Raw genomic sequence first — 15,762 nt, forward strand, 5'->3', positions numbered from 1 at the left:
TTTGAACAAAACGCTATTTTGCGCATTAAATTATAACGGTAACTTGAACAGGCATGTCTATATTGTAAGATGCTTTGTGAAAAAAAAAAATATCCGGAAACTTGTGAGCGCAAATTTCTTTTAAAGGAAATACTCCTTGGGGATTAACCAGCGACATCACCTGGCCTCAACATCTGTATGTTGATGAATTGCTGCACGCGCAGCGAGATAATTAGTTTTAAATGTTAGTTAAAAATTTGATGATACTATGTCCGGTGATTTTCGCTTTTATGGACTTCTACCACACCCGACACATCGCTTCCGGAGAATCTCCCCTCACTCCTTTTTTTCCCCTTTCGGAAACTTTATTTCTAAATTTTACTCATATTCGTAGAACACAACAGTTGAGTTTTCATATTATGGGAAGAAGCGGAAACCAAATAAGTTATCTTTTTTATCGTGTCACGGGACTGAAAGTGTTCTTCCTAAGCAAATTAACGTGCTTCCGAGCTTAATTCGATGAGAGGCAGTAGTAAACTGTGGGCTAAACTGTTGCGCGCAATGGTAGAGCACCTACATACGTCCCTCAAGCCGGTTCGAAGATCAAATATTACGAAAGAGCAGACGGAAATCAGCCCGAATATCATTTTGGTATGAAATAGTTTTTTTTTCTTTACCATAAAAATGCGCAGCCTCTCATTGTCCCCAAAGCGCCGACGACTGCCACCTTCACATTTGCCGCTGCCGGCAAAGTGCTCTTCTTGGCAACAACGGGCTTGGTGCGGAAAAGCGAGCTTACATATGGGGGCGCAACCCGGTATTGCAGCGTCGTTGCACGACGCAGAAAAGGTCATAACCAACGATGCATGCGTATGGCCCTCCACATCGTTATAGCAGTGGTTAAAAGAAAACATTTTCCGACGCGGAAAGGCGTGCTTTTTTTGGAAAACTATGATTAGAGCACATTGTTCGGACGTTAAAAAGAGATAGCGTAATGAGCTCAGTCACTTGAGAACGCACTCAATACTTTTCGTAATTTTCATTGCATAAAAATAGAGCTACGGGAGTGTCAAAAGTTCTCAGGCCACTGTAGTATGTATTTCCATGGAAGCATTTGACCCGGACTGTACCTTCATTTACTGCTCTATGCAGAAAAGTTTGAAGCTTTCTTCGGAGAAATTCCTCTTTAGAATAAAATATCAATGGCCATAATACGCACCAGGGCATAGTAAACGCCGCTGCAGTAAATTTAAAACCCTATATCACTCTCTTTGCTTGTTATGTCGAAGAATCACTAACATGAAAGTATACTTTCATGTGCACGTGCGTGTAGAGGAATACAGACACGAAGTACTAGTTCCTAATCGTGTCTGCGGTTGCTCGGTGCAAAGTGCTCTTGAGCACTTCGTAAAGAATGTATTTGAAAGATTTTCAGCGAGTGCTCTAGGCTGGTAGTTTTTTGGAGGCCTGACACTATGTGAAAGTAATGCTATTTTAGAATTTCCTTTTTTAACCCAGGCCTTGCCTGTGAGATACATGACGCTTCCGCCTATCATCTGGAGTAGCACATGGGCCCGTACTTTTTGCCTACAAGGGCCAGATCTCAAACTAAAATAAAATTGGAATCGCTTTCAATATGAGGCAGTAGCATATTAGAGATCGGTCTGGACGCTATTCACACTGAAGTAACTAATGGCATAGACACGGGGTGGCGCACCACACTGATGCACTCCCGCTTCACCCTCTGCCCTCCGAATCGTTTTGCTATGGCACATAGAGCCCAAAATGATACTCGACCACACACATCGGCCCGTGTCTCACTTGTGATCAATAAGGTGCGCCACCCCACCTCCCTCCAGAAACATTTCTGGTAACGCCCGGGACAACAGCTGCTTGCGCAGCTGAGGTCACTGGGGTGTTCTAGCCAACCATTACGCGCATATAAACGAGGGTCAAGAAGGAGCGACCAAGTACTGCAGTATATGGTGCGCTTGTCTGCGGATGCATTGAAGGGGTGTTTTGTCGGAAGCTATCCAATGGTGTGAAGTTCCGGAGTCCTCAGCACTTCGACAAGCATTCAGCAACGACTCACCTGCGTTTCCAACTGAATCAGACTCTTACTATAGTTACCCTCAGGCAGAGGAGTGCAGTCAGTAAAATATACACCAGTTGTTGATACTGAGCTATTTCAACCATGCAATTTCAAAAAGCCCAAGATTTATACCTGAACAAACTAACGGCACGGTCACAATTGATTTTTGTAAGTTAGCGAATCAACATATTTATATAAATGTGTCCAATGAATGAACCAAGGCTTTATGATGGCGTTCTCTCTGTCGTGTTGTTATTTGTTTCCGCCATGGCCTGGCATTCGGCTTCGGCTTTTCTATCCGCATTCGCTATCGAATGAGAAGTGATAGCGTGTTGTTTATGTTGACGACACTCCTGTCAAGCATAAAAGCTATAGTGACAGTTGTAAATGCTCGCTAGTCATTAGTGGCGCAAGTTTTAGTTGAGAATCTCGGCTCATATTCACAAAGTTGTCTTACGCTAAAAATTTCGCAAGAGAGTATGTCAGTCAGCCATGATGCAGGACACGCCAAGAGCCAATCCGTCTGAACAATGGGAACAATGGACACATGCTCCCATGGTCGGTTTACTTTTCCTCGCGGGGGTACGTATAAGTGAAACATGATGGGTATTTTCATCCGTACAATGATGGTATATAAATGCGCCAGCATGAAAGGAGACCCACGTGCAGCTTTGAAGAAAAAAAAAGATGGAAAATTTACTTTTAAAAAATGCCATATCTACGGCGTCAAATGCGCCCTGGCTACTTGGCCCTTAGGCTTTACAAGAAATGGCTAGTACCAGTGTCACTAGTTTATGATGCGCAATTTTTAGTACAGCAGTACGCCCCATCTGCCATTTATGTTTAGGTGATGTATAGATTCAACTGAAAAACAACTAGTATTATTGTGTCAAAGCAAAGCTTACAGAGGTGCTTTACTTTTTCCGCAGACATCATAACTGCGTATTGCGTAAAAGTTAAGCGCATTAAGAAGTTTTGATAGACTTGCCGAACACATCAGAAACTAACATTTTACTCACATTCAGGTAGTTGACGTCGCAGAATGAGATGCAATATCTTACCTGTAAGACAAAGAAAAGAAAAACACATGACACCATTAGTCTTTGCTGTTAACAGTTAACTAACAATGCCAACACTATACAACGGAAGTGCTCATACACTTTTTTTCTGTGAGCTATTCACTATATAGCATTTGATCCGTGGAAAGAATACAAGTTTATATATATTTTCCTGAAGAGAAGAACTCAACCACCATGCTATTAGTTGTGAAGTAATGCAGCGTAAGGCTGGCATAGATTACTAATGATCGAAAGCGTGATGCTACAGCATCAGTGCGAGTAAGGGCCAGCCTGTACTTTTGCACGCTGCGCCGAACTCTTATTCGTTGTCCTGCACCAGGCACCTGAATCGCCATTGAAGGTTTAACAAACATAGCAGTACACGCGTACTATACTCTTCATTATAGGTGAATAATCGCGCAACACGGACCCTTTGTTGGGTTCGGCAACCAAATCCCGTCAATATTGATGGCATTTATTCAAAAAGTCGCAGTCACACGCGTTAAACATTTGAGGGGCGAAGAACAGTGTTTTCAGTTTATGAATATTGAATGCCTCACTACAAAACTTAGTTTAAAAATTATTGCTAAATGGAGTGTCAAACACAGCACAAGCTATCGCAAAACCTTTGAGCCATAGTGACTAGCTTCACAGCAGAAGGCATGACAAGTAACTTTTGCAGTGGTTCAAGTGACAGCCTCAATGTCGTTTATGCACTTCTAAAATCATTATTTTATTAATATAAATGAATAGAACCTGAATTTATGTCTGGCCTTTTGTCAAAATAACAGTCTTTCAGCTAACATCACACTTCAACTAAACTACACAATTTAACTTGTGTTTAGTTCAATTTGCGTGTCTTATACGCCCTAATTACAGCTAGAGACACTTAATAAAGCAACTCGTTTTCCCGAATAGATTTGCTAACAGGCCCATTAAGTGCGTAAAAATGAAACTGTGTATATGTCACAGGCGAACAAATGCGGTAGTTTCTTTAAGCCATCAAAACCGTTTACTGAGCAAAACCTTGGTGACATAATTGATCAACTGGCAAAAGGTATACCTATTGATGAACACTCCAGAGACAAAGACCGGCGGCCTCGAGCTACTGACCATCATAAAAAAAAAGGCGAATCCCAGTGGAAATTAATTATATGCGAAGCAGGAATGAAGAAAGTTGTTAGGTCACTTTAAAATCAGCACAATGTTACAAAGCGGATGTAAATTATGCTGTACATAACTTCAATGCCAGGATTATAATGTTTGCGCCTGGAATTTGTATTCGGCGTCTGTTCACGTCTCCTGATACCAAATTTGGTATATGTGGAGCTAGCGAAACGGCTGTGAGCGTGCTATGAGCGTGCCATGTCTTGTTTTACGTGACGCGCATATTATGATTATCATGTTTGCACCAGTCAGGTACCTTCGTCATTCATTCACGTCCCATGATACGATATTCGGTATATGTCAAGCTAGCAAAGCGACTGCGAGCGCATCATGAGCGTGGCATGTTGTCATGCTGTTACATGACACGCATGCCGTGATTTTCATGGCATGCGTGTCATGATTTTCCTGTTTTTCATGATTTCATGAAATGCATGAAATGAAATATGAAAATGCATGATTTTCGAGTTAGGATCTGTCGCTTGTGTTCACCATGCGATCATGCCGTACCCTACCAGTTTTGCAACATGTTATGTGAACGAAACCAACGCAAGCGCTGCAGGACCACGAAATGTAAATCATGATATTCAAGACATACATATCCTGTTTTCATGTTATGACTAGTCAGATATGTTCTTCATACAGTCTTGTTATGCCATACCAAGTTTTGTATCGGTACCATTATTGGAACGGCCAGGAGAGCTGAAAGTCATAGGTGGATAGATAGATAGATAGATTTTTTTTTTTCAGGAAAACCTCGGTTTGGCCAAGTTGGTGTTCCCTGTTCGACATCTTGACCGCAAAAACTACGAGGAAAGAGGGCACTACGTCACGTGGTCGTACCCCTGTCCTCGTCTTTTTGCGCGATCAAGATGTCAAACGTTATGTGTTGTGGACACGGTATATCTTAAGTGACGCTCACTTTTATGCAGACCATCCTTGACTACAGCGCTGACTCGAGGTAACACGAAGGCAGGCGCCTTAGAGCCCTCCATCCAGTCACTGCCGAAAAGTGTTGAGATGAAACCAGCCAGAGCGAACAGAAACAACCTCAGCCAGCGAAACAAAATCTGAAAGCTTCCAAAGGAAACACGATTAGGGGAAAAAGTAACAACTGTGGCTGCTGAAAGTTGTAGGAAGAGACGCACATGCACAATAAATCATTGTTTGATTAAATTCTGCGCCATCTGCAGGCGAGCACAGTTCTTTCTTTTTATGATTCAGGCGGATGTTTTGGATGGATGTGTCTCTTCACATGTTTCTGACGTCTTCCGTGATTGAGAGCAACAGAGAAAAAAATTAAAAGTAAAGGAGAGAGATAGATAGCAGTCATAAAACAGAAATAATATTTGGCCCCGTATTTTCGACGTAAGGAACTTGCGATGAACAATAATTTTTTGCCTGTCTCAGCACTTCTTAGCACTGACAGCGAGTAAAATATGAGATCAAAGCGTTGTACGACGCAGCAGATAGCCTTTGAACAGTATGCAATAACCCTAGACATAGCACGATTGAGTGCGTCCTTTGAAGGAATCGTTTCGGAACCCGTATAACATAAACAAGGAAGGCTTGGAACGTGACCGAGTAATACCAACTGCATTCACAGTTATGGATAGGAAGTATATATATAAACATACGATTGAATGTTTAGGAAATGAGAGTGGCAGTCGACTGTTATTTTTCTTAAAATTTAGTCGAATGTTCAGAAAAAATAACGTTCAACTCGAATAAATAATAATCAATTATTTCAAAATAACTGTGCGAGTGAATAACTAACCAAATATCTAACTAATCGACCAACTAACTAAATAATGAAATGAATAAGATGGAAGTGGCGGAAGCAGGAGGACTTAGAATACGAATATAATCTGAACCTGGAAATAGAATGGTGTGTAATTCTAGTCTCACCTTTTGACACGCGAGTGCTATCAGCCATTTCTGGCTTTTAAGTGCGAAGGCATATCACGATTGTGGTCGTCATACCATACAATTACTAAGCACACTCAAGCGAATTTGTGCAAAGCCGATGTGTTATCCGAGTCAAAAGCTGGCTTGATCGCGGGCAAGCACGAGACGTAATGTAATTTTGCCACCATCTTGCAACATCGTCTATTGCAGTATTTTCAGAAATATTAAACGGCACCGATATTCACTGATTCAAAATAAAATTCTCTGTTCAGGCATTTGCGCATGCCTTGAGAACCAGACGTACTAAAAGAAGTTTGTCTTCAGAGCACCCCGGTCTTTGCTCATTAGAGACGTAAAGTTGACTTACGAATCAATCAGAAAGGGCCTGATTTCAATGCAATCTTTAGTGATGGCTGCTATGAAGTCGAGCTCAGTGAAAATCAAAAGTACATTGAAGGTGATATAGGCCACTCTGCTAAGCGCATATTTATATTCTGCCCTGCCACGGTGGTCTAGTGGCTAAGGTACTCGGCTGCTGACCCGCAGGGCGCGGGTTCGAATTCCAGCTGCGCCGGCTGCATTTCTGATGGAGGCGGAAATGTTGTAGGCCCGTGTGCTCAGATTTAGGTGCACGTTAAAGAACTCCAGGTGGTCTAAATTTCCGGAGCCCTCCACTACGGCGTCTCTCATAATCATATAATGGTTTTGGGACGTTAAACACCACACATCAATCAATCAATCAATCAATCAATCAATCAATCAATCAATCAATTATTTATATTCTGTCACTTCTCATCGCTTATACGATAAACACCGCCACGCATGAATTATTGCGGTTCGAGCCTTGCACGTTCGCTTGAATATGTTGCGCATACAAAGAGTAGACATGGTTCCAAGTTTCCGATCCTTTTGATATATCAGGCGTAGGCCTAGACTTTCGGACCATTCGCGAGACATTGCTCTATCTAGTTTTAAATAACCTAAAACAAAAAGTGGACATTAGGTTCTGCAGTGATGCAGCAACCTCGATATTTATTTCACCTACCTATGGCACAGATGGAGTAGATATTTGTGACAGGCTGTTCATAATTCCATTATTTGAATATAACATTCAGCTACGTTGATCTGCTCCCCAATCTTTTCGATTATACATGTAATACATTCGGAAGCGTCGTCCGCATGCGGAAGTGCTGCGAATGCGGAAACGAGTTATTTCGCAATCGCTCCTTTTTTTTCCCCTGGAAATGTATTTCCCTGTATATCTAATGTAGACGACAAACGCCTCGTCAAAGGCAGTGAATTCATCATAGAGGTTTCAGCAGCTACGAACATTTTCTTTGAAAGCGACAAATTCTGTGTGAAATTTCGGAAACACGCGCGAAAAGAAATTCAGGTGAAAACTTTCGCGACGCACGTGATATTTTTGGTATACCGGCTGCTATATGGAACGCGTGGCTATACGGGCCTCGGCTATCAGCCAAGTTGACTGAAAATTACAACGACGAAAATTTTTCGCAGATCTCACTGTACTTACACAGCTTCGACGGAATACGGAGATGGGAATCCCAATACACCGTGGAATTCTAAAGCAGAGCAAAAAAAAAAAAAAAAAAAAACTCTCTACCATCTCGCTGGCATGAGAGCTGAAGCGTGGGACATGAACATTCAAAAGGATATTGGGGTTGATATTTCAAAATTGTTTATGGGTAGCGAAACGTTTTTTTCTGTTCGCGAAAATTCATTCTTCACTGTGCTGTTCGACTCAGTAATCAGTGAAGCAACACCTTTCCGGTTGTTACCAGCAACCCGAAAAGAAAAAAAAATCAACTTCAGCGCATGGCAACTAACCATAATTGACGTTGACCCGACGTGACGGCTGTACCAGAAGAGTACATATGTGATGTTTATAAAATTGGGTAGACAGCACTGCAACCACTACTGATGTTTCACAAAGATTAGCGTCAATTTGAAAAGAAGTTCCGAGACATGGCGTAGCTCTGTGGTAAGATGCTTCACTGCCACGAAGAATGCTTTGATTCGATTCCAGTTGGGTCCCTGGCATTGATTATTTGCATTCGTTAGATCGATGCTACCAATGTGGAGCATTTCTTAACGCTCACGTGTTGAAATTGCCCATTTGTGTTAGCGTCGTTCCTGGGTAGATACTAAGTGTCAATCACCTGTGGCACGTACCCGCATAGCAGTGGCACATACCCGCCCATGAGTATGTGCCACTGTCGTGCGGAAAGTGTTTCAACACGAACGTGACGGGATTGTGACATAATTCATGTTTTTACTGGAGCATCATATTCAGCAAACAATCTTTCCCTCCCATGCTAACTTTGGTTCACGCCAAGTTAAGGGGGTGCCCACGAGAGCACCCAAACGTAAGCGGCTAGATAGATAGATAGATAGATAGATAGATAGATAGATAGATAGATAGATAGATAGATAGATAGATAGATAGATAGATAGATAGATAGATAGATAGATAGATAGATAGATAGATAGATAGATAGATAGATAGATAGATAGATAGATAGATAGATAGATAGATAGATAGATAGATAGATAGATAGATAGATACGCTCAATGTCGCCGAAGTTGACTAAGAAATGCTTCGCATTCAAAAACGCGATTACTAAATCGCATGTGAGAGTTGTGGAGAATTAAAGCAAACCTGGCCGTGCAGAGCATATATAGAAGTGTGGCAGCTTGGGCTAGTTGGTATGGCATGACGATAGTTATTGCGCGAGACCAAAACGACGACACAGAGACAAGAAGGACACGTGTCTTTCGTGTCCTTCTTGTCTCTGTGTAGTCGTTTTGGTCTCGCGCTCTAACTATCGTCGTGCAGAGCAGTGAATAAACGACATGAAAATGACACAACCGGCGTGGGAGCCTTTAACTGTCCTTCACGACAAACCCACCGGCACGCACAGCACTCATTGGAGGACGGGTAAGGTGAGCTTCTCCTCCGTGCAGACTGCCCTCGTTGGCTGCATGCACACGCGTGTTTTTTTATAATGACAGCTGAAAAGCACCCACTTTCCAGATGCCTTGCACAACACCATGCTCCCTTTTCCCATCTTTGGCGCCAACGAAGAAATATATAGATATAAAAGAAACTAGAGCAACGCGTCGCCGAGCAGTGAAGAGGAACTACGCTATCAGGTTTATATCTATTGTGCCGGAGAAGCGCCTGACACTTTAAATTACATCCTCCATAATACAAACACTTGTGGAACCTTTCCGAGCACTTATTACCACAGAGAAGCTGCCAGGAGCAATGGAAAACAAGCCTGACCTGGGCCTTGCTTTTCCCTTTCGTGACTCGCTGCACGATGTCGCCTCAGAAAGCTTTGTTACCATGTTGATGGTGAAATAAACTTAGCTCGAAAGGGAAGCGATAAACAGTATCGCACTGAGGCAAGACTGCTCTTGCAAGTATGCAAGGTATGTTCATGCAAGTTCATGCAAGGTACACAAATATTCAAGCATATGCAAGTACATACACTAAAGTACGCGAAGAATAGGACGGCCATATGATGTAGCACACAGAGCAGTAATTTCAATCGGTGGTGGGATTGCGACATGAAAAATTTCTCGGAGAGCACTTTCATTTGTTTCGTACGTGGATGATCCCATGAAAGTGCTGACTTTTCTGGTCGACTCAGTGATGAAGAGTGGCGCGCACGGAAACCCATCACCATTGGATGGCCCGTAACGGAAGTTTACTCTTTGGCTAAACCCTTCCTGCTACTGCTACGATTGTCGCCGTCACCGAATACTTCAATGAACTATATCGTAACAGTTTTACAGTGAAAGCTGTTATGAGATCAAAACTTAGGTCACACGTGTCGCCGTAGTTGTCCACCACTACCCACCGCCGGTGTCCGTAACCACATCGCACAAAATTAGAAAAAAAAAAACCTAGCGCCAATGACGACTTGGGACTACCACTGAACTTCGTCGGCGCTTGCGACTTGTTGGCAAACTTGGCTTAGACAGGCATGATGTTAGGAAAGCAATGGGGTGAATACAACCTATAAAGCGTTTGAAAACAGCGAAAGAACAACCAGTCGTCGCACAATGCGGATAGCGTAACGAGTGGGTCGTCCAATGCTTCAACTCATTGTAAAGCTTGTTCTTGCTCACATAATAACTGTGGCGCATACCCACTTCAGCTATGATTCCTCATCGTCGACAGCCACTGCATGAATAACTGGCACAAAATTTGCCGCAATAGTTTAGCCGATACCACGCTTCTCAAAAGAATGACAAAAAATAAGAAAGGGAATGCCAGTCTACTGCACGAAAATGTTCATTAATAATGCCGTAGTGGGTATCAAGCAAGTGTTCTTGCAGCAGTTACCCAATGAGTGTTTAGAAAAGCTCTGAAAGGCCGCTCTTTTATAGCTTTTGCTGTGACCATGCTGCGCCTTCCGCGCAGGCCTGGCGTTTTTCGGAGATGCTGAGTACGAAAATATAGAACTTCGCAACATCTAATTCAAGCCCGTCTTTTCAATGTCTAAGAGGGACCAACGCAACAACAATCTGATTTTCTGGTGACTACAGTGATCTGCTCTGGCCTGTTGTGCCAACGTGACTCATGAGTATTCAGCGGGACAGAAGTGCAAGACGCGAAAGACTGGCTCACTGACTACGAAGGGGTGAGTGTGATCCTCCACGGGAATGACGCTGGCGAGCTTAATTACGTTTCTTTTTACTTGAGTGGTGTCACCAGCTTGTCGCATAGAAACCACCAACGTGACCTGCCGACACGGCTGATATGGAAACTCTTGTGAAGGAGATATTCCGGCCCCTTTGCGCAAGTTTCGAGCCGAGTAACGTCTGCATGGTCGTGATCAGCAGACTGGCGGTATATTCACAACTTACAATTAAGCATACACAATGTTGTTCACACATGTACCCGCGTTGACATTTCAATGACCGATTCCGCGAAGTTCAGGCTTAAAGAGGATTGAAAACGACGCTTTCCAGATGCTGATGGCACGTCAACAGTGTCTGAACTAGTTAGTCTTTGCCAAAGCTTCAATGAATTACACAACATGCAGCCATTCGCTAATCTTTGAGGGGAAGAAGAATGGCATGCAAAGAAGCCCTTCGCCATCGGTTGGTTCGTATCAGCAATTCGCTCACTGGCTACGCCCTGCCTGCTGCTGCTACGATCGTCGCTGTCGATGGATACCTGAATAAACCCACGTAAAATCAGTAGGATATGTATATTAGATCATCGCTTGTCAGCAGTAGTGATTTGCGATGCACGAGATGTGGTTTTATATATATATATATATATATATATATATATATATATATATATATATATATATATATATATATATATATATATATATATATATATATATATATATATATATATATGTGTGTGTGTGTGTGTGTGTGTGTGTGTGTGTGTGTGTGTGTGTGGTCTAAACTCAGCAGGTTACAAAAATATCAAATCGCGACTGATCTTTTATAGACATATATTTGTTTTTGAGTGGTGTCGTGCTGTATGTTAATTGCTATTCATAAAAGTTAAAGAAGCAACAAATAAATTACTGTTGCAATTACTGTTGCACACGCATTACCATCAACTATCACAACGCCCCACTGGTAGGATGAGGTAGGAACATTACTAATTTATTTCGACTCCACCTGCTGGCTAAATTTCCAATTTTCGCTACATTGCAAGTATAAGTTGTATCTTCCTATGAGACGTGGTAAAACTCTCGCTTTGAAGTTTTGGCTTGCAGTTAAAATATTCTGCGAAGTTTTAGCGCAAAACTGTTTCATGTCAGAGCCTGCCAAGCATTGACGCACGTCATTTCCGTCAGCAACTGACGTCAATCAAAGGGCACGTGCGTAGTTAACGAAGAAATTCATAAAAGAAGTTTGAGCGAGATTACTGAATAAAGGAACCGACAACTGATTTTTGTCGACCCAGTTTTTATGGCATAACAAAATGCTCCCCCTTCGTAGTGTTTGTAGCTGTAGTAGTTAACCCTAAAATATGCAGTTGTTTTACAAGCAGTATTTTTCTATCTGAACGTTTCTGAACACGGATGTACCTTTCCTACAGCAACACTGAGAACTGATAGTGATGCCGGCAACCATTCTCACGTTTTGTGAAAACTGTAGTCATTCGTCTTTCATAGGGGTGCCTGCTTACTATGTTTAACTACTCTAATTTTGACTTTTTCAACTATTTTTATTCAAAAATAACAAGAACTAACAATGATCGATGTGTGGGATTTAACGTCCCAAAATCTTCATAAGATTATGAAGGATGCCATAGTGGAGGGCTCCAGAAATTTCGACCCCCTGGGGCGCTTACAATGAGATGACGTGGTATTTTATACGTTCCTTGCAAGTGTACCGTGTTGTATGCGCTTTGTACGCGTGGCGCTGTAACGCGTTGTACGCGCGGCGTTGTAATAGCCGGAACTGGCCTTTAAAGGCTAACTCCAGCGATTTTTTGACCATGTCAGTGTAATGGTGCTTCTTTGCTCCTGAACAACCTTTGTCACGTTCTTGATAGCTGAAATGCTCCGCAAGTTTGAAAATAGTTTTTAATAAGCAAAAAGGCGCAATAACAGAACCGGAACCAAACCGAGCGCACTGTCTACGTATGACGTATGACATATAACACGATAAAATATTGCGCGATATGTGTAAATTTTAATTTTCGCTTCTTCAGCAAAGACCTACCGAAACGGAAAGGTTCTTTTTTTTTTGAGGGGGGGGGGTGCCTTCAAGAGTCTGTAACGCAGTGTTTTTATAAAAAGTGTAAGACAACTTTGACGTCTCGTATGGTTTCTTCTAATCGGGTAGCGTGTGCAGCTATAGCCTGCCGTGCCCTTCAGCAACCCTTCAATACCCTTCAGCAACCGTGTTTTAAAGATGATAGTATTTCTTGGGAAACTTCGACGGAAAAATTTTGGTCTGTCTGTTTGTCTGTCTGTACATTTGTCTGTTTGTCAGCCTTTAACGATACTTCAAATGGCACCAAACAGCTAACCCTATTCGCAGCCCCCACCAATAATGCTCGAGGTTTAGCGTTCATAGTTGTGCAATTGTCAATTAAAAAGATATTATTACGCATATTGAGACGCCATAACAACACGTCGATGTTTTGTTTGTCTGCCTTTATACTAGAAGAGGCACACGCAAGTAATTCTAAGGACTGTAGCTTTTATCGCGCTGCGCTGACAGTGCTACGCGATGCTCAAAAAGGTAAGTGTTTCCAACGCTTTGCTGCGACGTCACGGTGGTGGCACCTGCCCGTCACTTTGCGTTCTACAACTTATCACCTCTGAAACTGGCGCGCATCTTTCTCCGCGGTCACGCACGCCTTCGTTTTCGAAAATAACTGCCAGATGGCGCTCGTGTCTAATGCGCCTCGATGCACTCGTTCGCCTCCGCTACATGCTCGAGGCTTTTTAACGAAGCGCCTCCAGAATACCATTCACTGATTTTCTTGCGCAGAACATAAATAAACGTTTTTTTTTCACTCCAGAAGCAAGACTATCGTCTTTCGATGACATTTGCAGTGTAACATGGAGATTCGGGCCAATATTTTACGATGATGTAAATCCACCACGCGTACTTTTTGGAGTGTATTTGTCGTCATTTAGGTGCGTCCCTTGCAGGCTGCCATTTTTTCACTACCAGCAGATGCTGCTGTTTGGGGATGAGTTCGCCTCGCAAGTACGTTTGAATTGGTTTCTCAGGACACGTCTTGCTTTGTACTCAGCAACTCATCAAAGGAATCCAGCCACCAGATGCTGCTTCGTTCCACGCAAGTGCTGTGGCACTTCATTGCGATGTGTGGCTCATGTGTCATCGTCGAAATGTCCACGATCCAGCAGTCTAACTTCCCTTCTTTCAGCCCGGTTCACTTACTCTTGTCATGATGCGCACAAACAGCATATTTTAGGTGTCTCTGTCGTTGCGATTTGATGGTTTGTGCGTACTTTGTTTTAAATGCGAAGCATTTCTTAGCAAACTTCGGTGACGTTGAGCGTATCTATCTATCTATCTATCTATCTATCTATCTATCTATCTATCTATCTATCTATCTATCTATCTATCTATCTATCTATCTATCTATCTATCTATCTATCTATCTATCTATCTATCTATCTATCTATCTATCTATCTATCAAGCCGCTTACGTTTGGGTGCTCTCGTGGTCACCCCCTTAAGTTGGCGTGAACCAAAATTAGAATGGGAGGGTAAGATGGTTTGACGAATATGACGCGCTGGTAAAGACATGAATAATGTCACAATCTCGTCGCGTACGTCGTGAAACACTTCCCGTCAGACAGCGGCACATACTTACAGGCGGGTATGTGCCGCTGGTAAGTGGGTATGTGCCACAGGTGATTGACATTTGGTGTCTACCCAGGAACGGCAACAACACACATGGGTAATTTTATTAACGCGTGAGCGTTAAGCAATACCGGACATCGGTAACGTCGACCCAACGAAGGCATAGAATAAATGACAGTGTTAAGAAAACCTTACATAGGCAGCGTTCGACACCCGACGAATGCAAATAATAAATTTCATGGTCCCAGCATGAATCGAACCCAAGCATTCTGCGTGGTGGTCAAGCATTCTACCAGGTCTCGGAACTACTTTTCGAATAGACGCTAATCTTCGTGAAATGTCAATAGTGGCTGCAGTGCTGCCTACCCAATTTTATAAACATTACATATGTACTCCTTTCATACAGCTGTCACGTCGAGTTAACGTCAATCCTGGTGAGGTGCCATGTGCGGAAATTGATTTAAGTAGCAGTGTCAAGGACCAGCATCTTCGCGAGCATCAGCACTTCATATCACCTTCTTATGTTGCTAAAACACATTTCGAGCTGATATTGTTGTGCAAGGGGAAAACTGGTTATATAAACATCTGCAACTTTAACACATGTCTCTGCATGCAACGTTTGTGCATATATTTAGCGTCATTTCATGACGTGTCGCTCAAAAAAAAAAAAACGCAACATGGTCACCTTCCCTCCACGTGCTTCACATAAAGTTGATTCCCAGGTATGTGGAATCTGCCGAATTTTTCTTTTCTCACAACTTTTTTCTTCTCCCGGATCACTTTCCTAGCTAATGTAACACTTTCAGCCTGTCGCTAGAAGCTGGAGATACTATTCTTATTTGCGCCTTTCATGGGGACATCGGAGGGCTTCCAATGTCAGCATGCCGATTGTACTGCCTTACACATGGTACGCTAGTCATCAGTGTTTCGAGATTGCGCCCCTGCTTTCAAGAGACAGTCCGCCGTGGTATAGAGCAGTCATTATGGCACTCGGCTGCTGGACCGAGGGTCACGAGTTTAATGGAGGCGGAATACCTGAGGAACGTGTGCTGTGCGATGCCATTGTACGTTAGAGAACACCAGATGATCGAAATTTCCAGAGCCCTCAACTACGGCGTCTCTTATATTCATATCGTGCATTTCGGACGTAAAACTCCACAGATTATTACTATTTATTAAAAAAAAACAGATCACCACGTTTCAAAG

Source organism: Rhipicephalus microplus, chromosome X (assembly GCF_043290135.1).
Source record: "Rhipicephalus microplus isolate Deutch F79 chromosome X, USDA_Rmic, whole genome shotgun sequence".
Taxonomy (NCBI): Eukaryota; Metazoa; Arthropoda; class Arachnida; order Ixodida; family Ixodidae; genus Rhipicephalus; species Rhipicephalus microplus.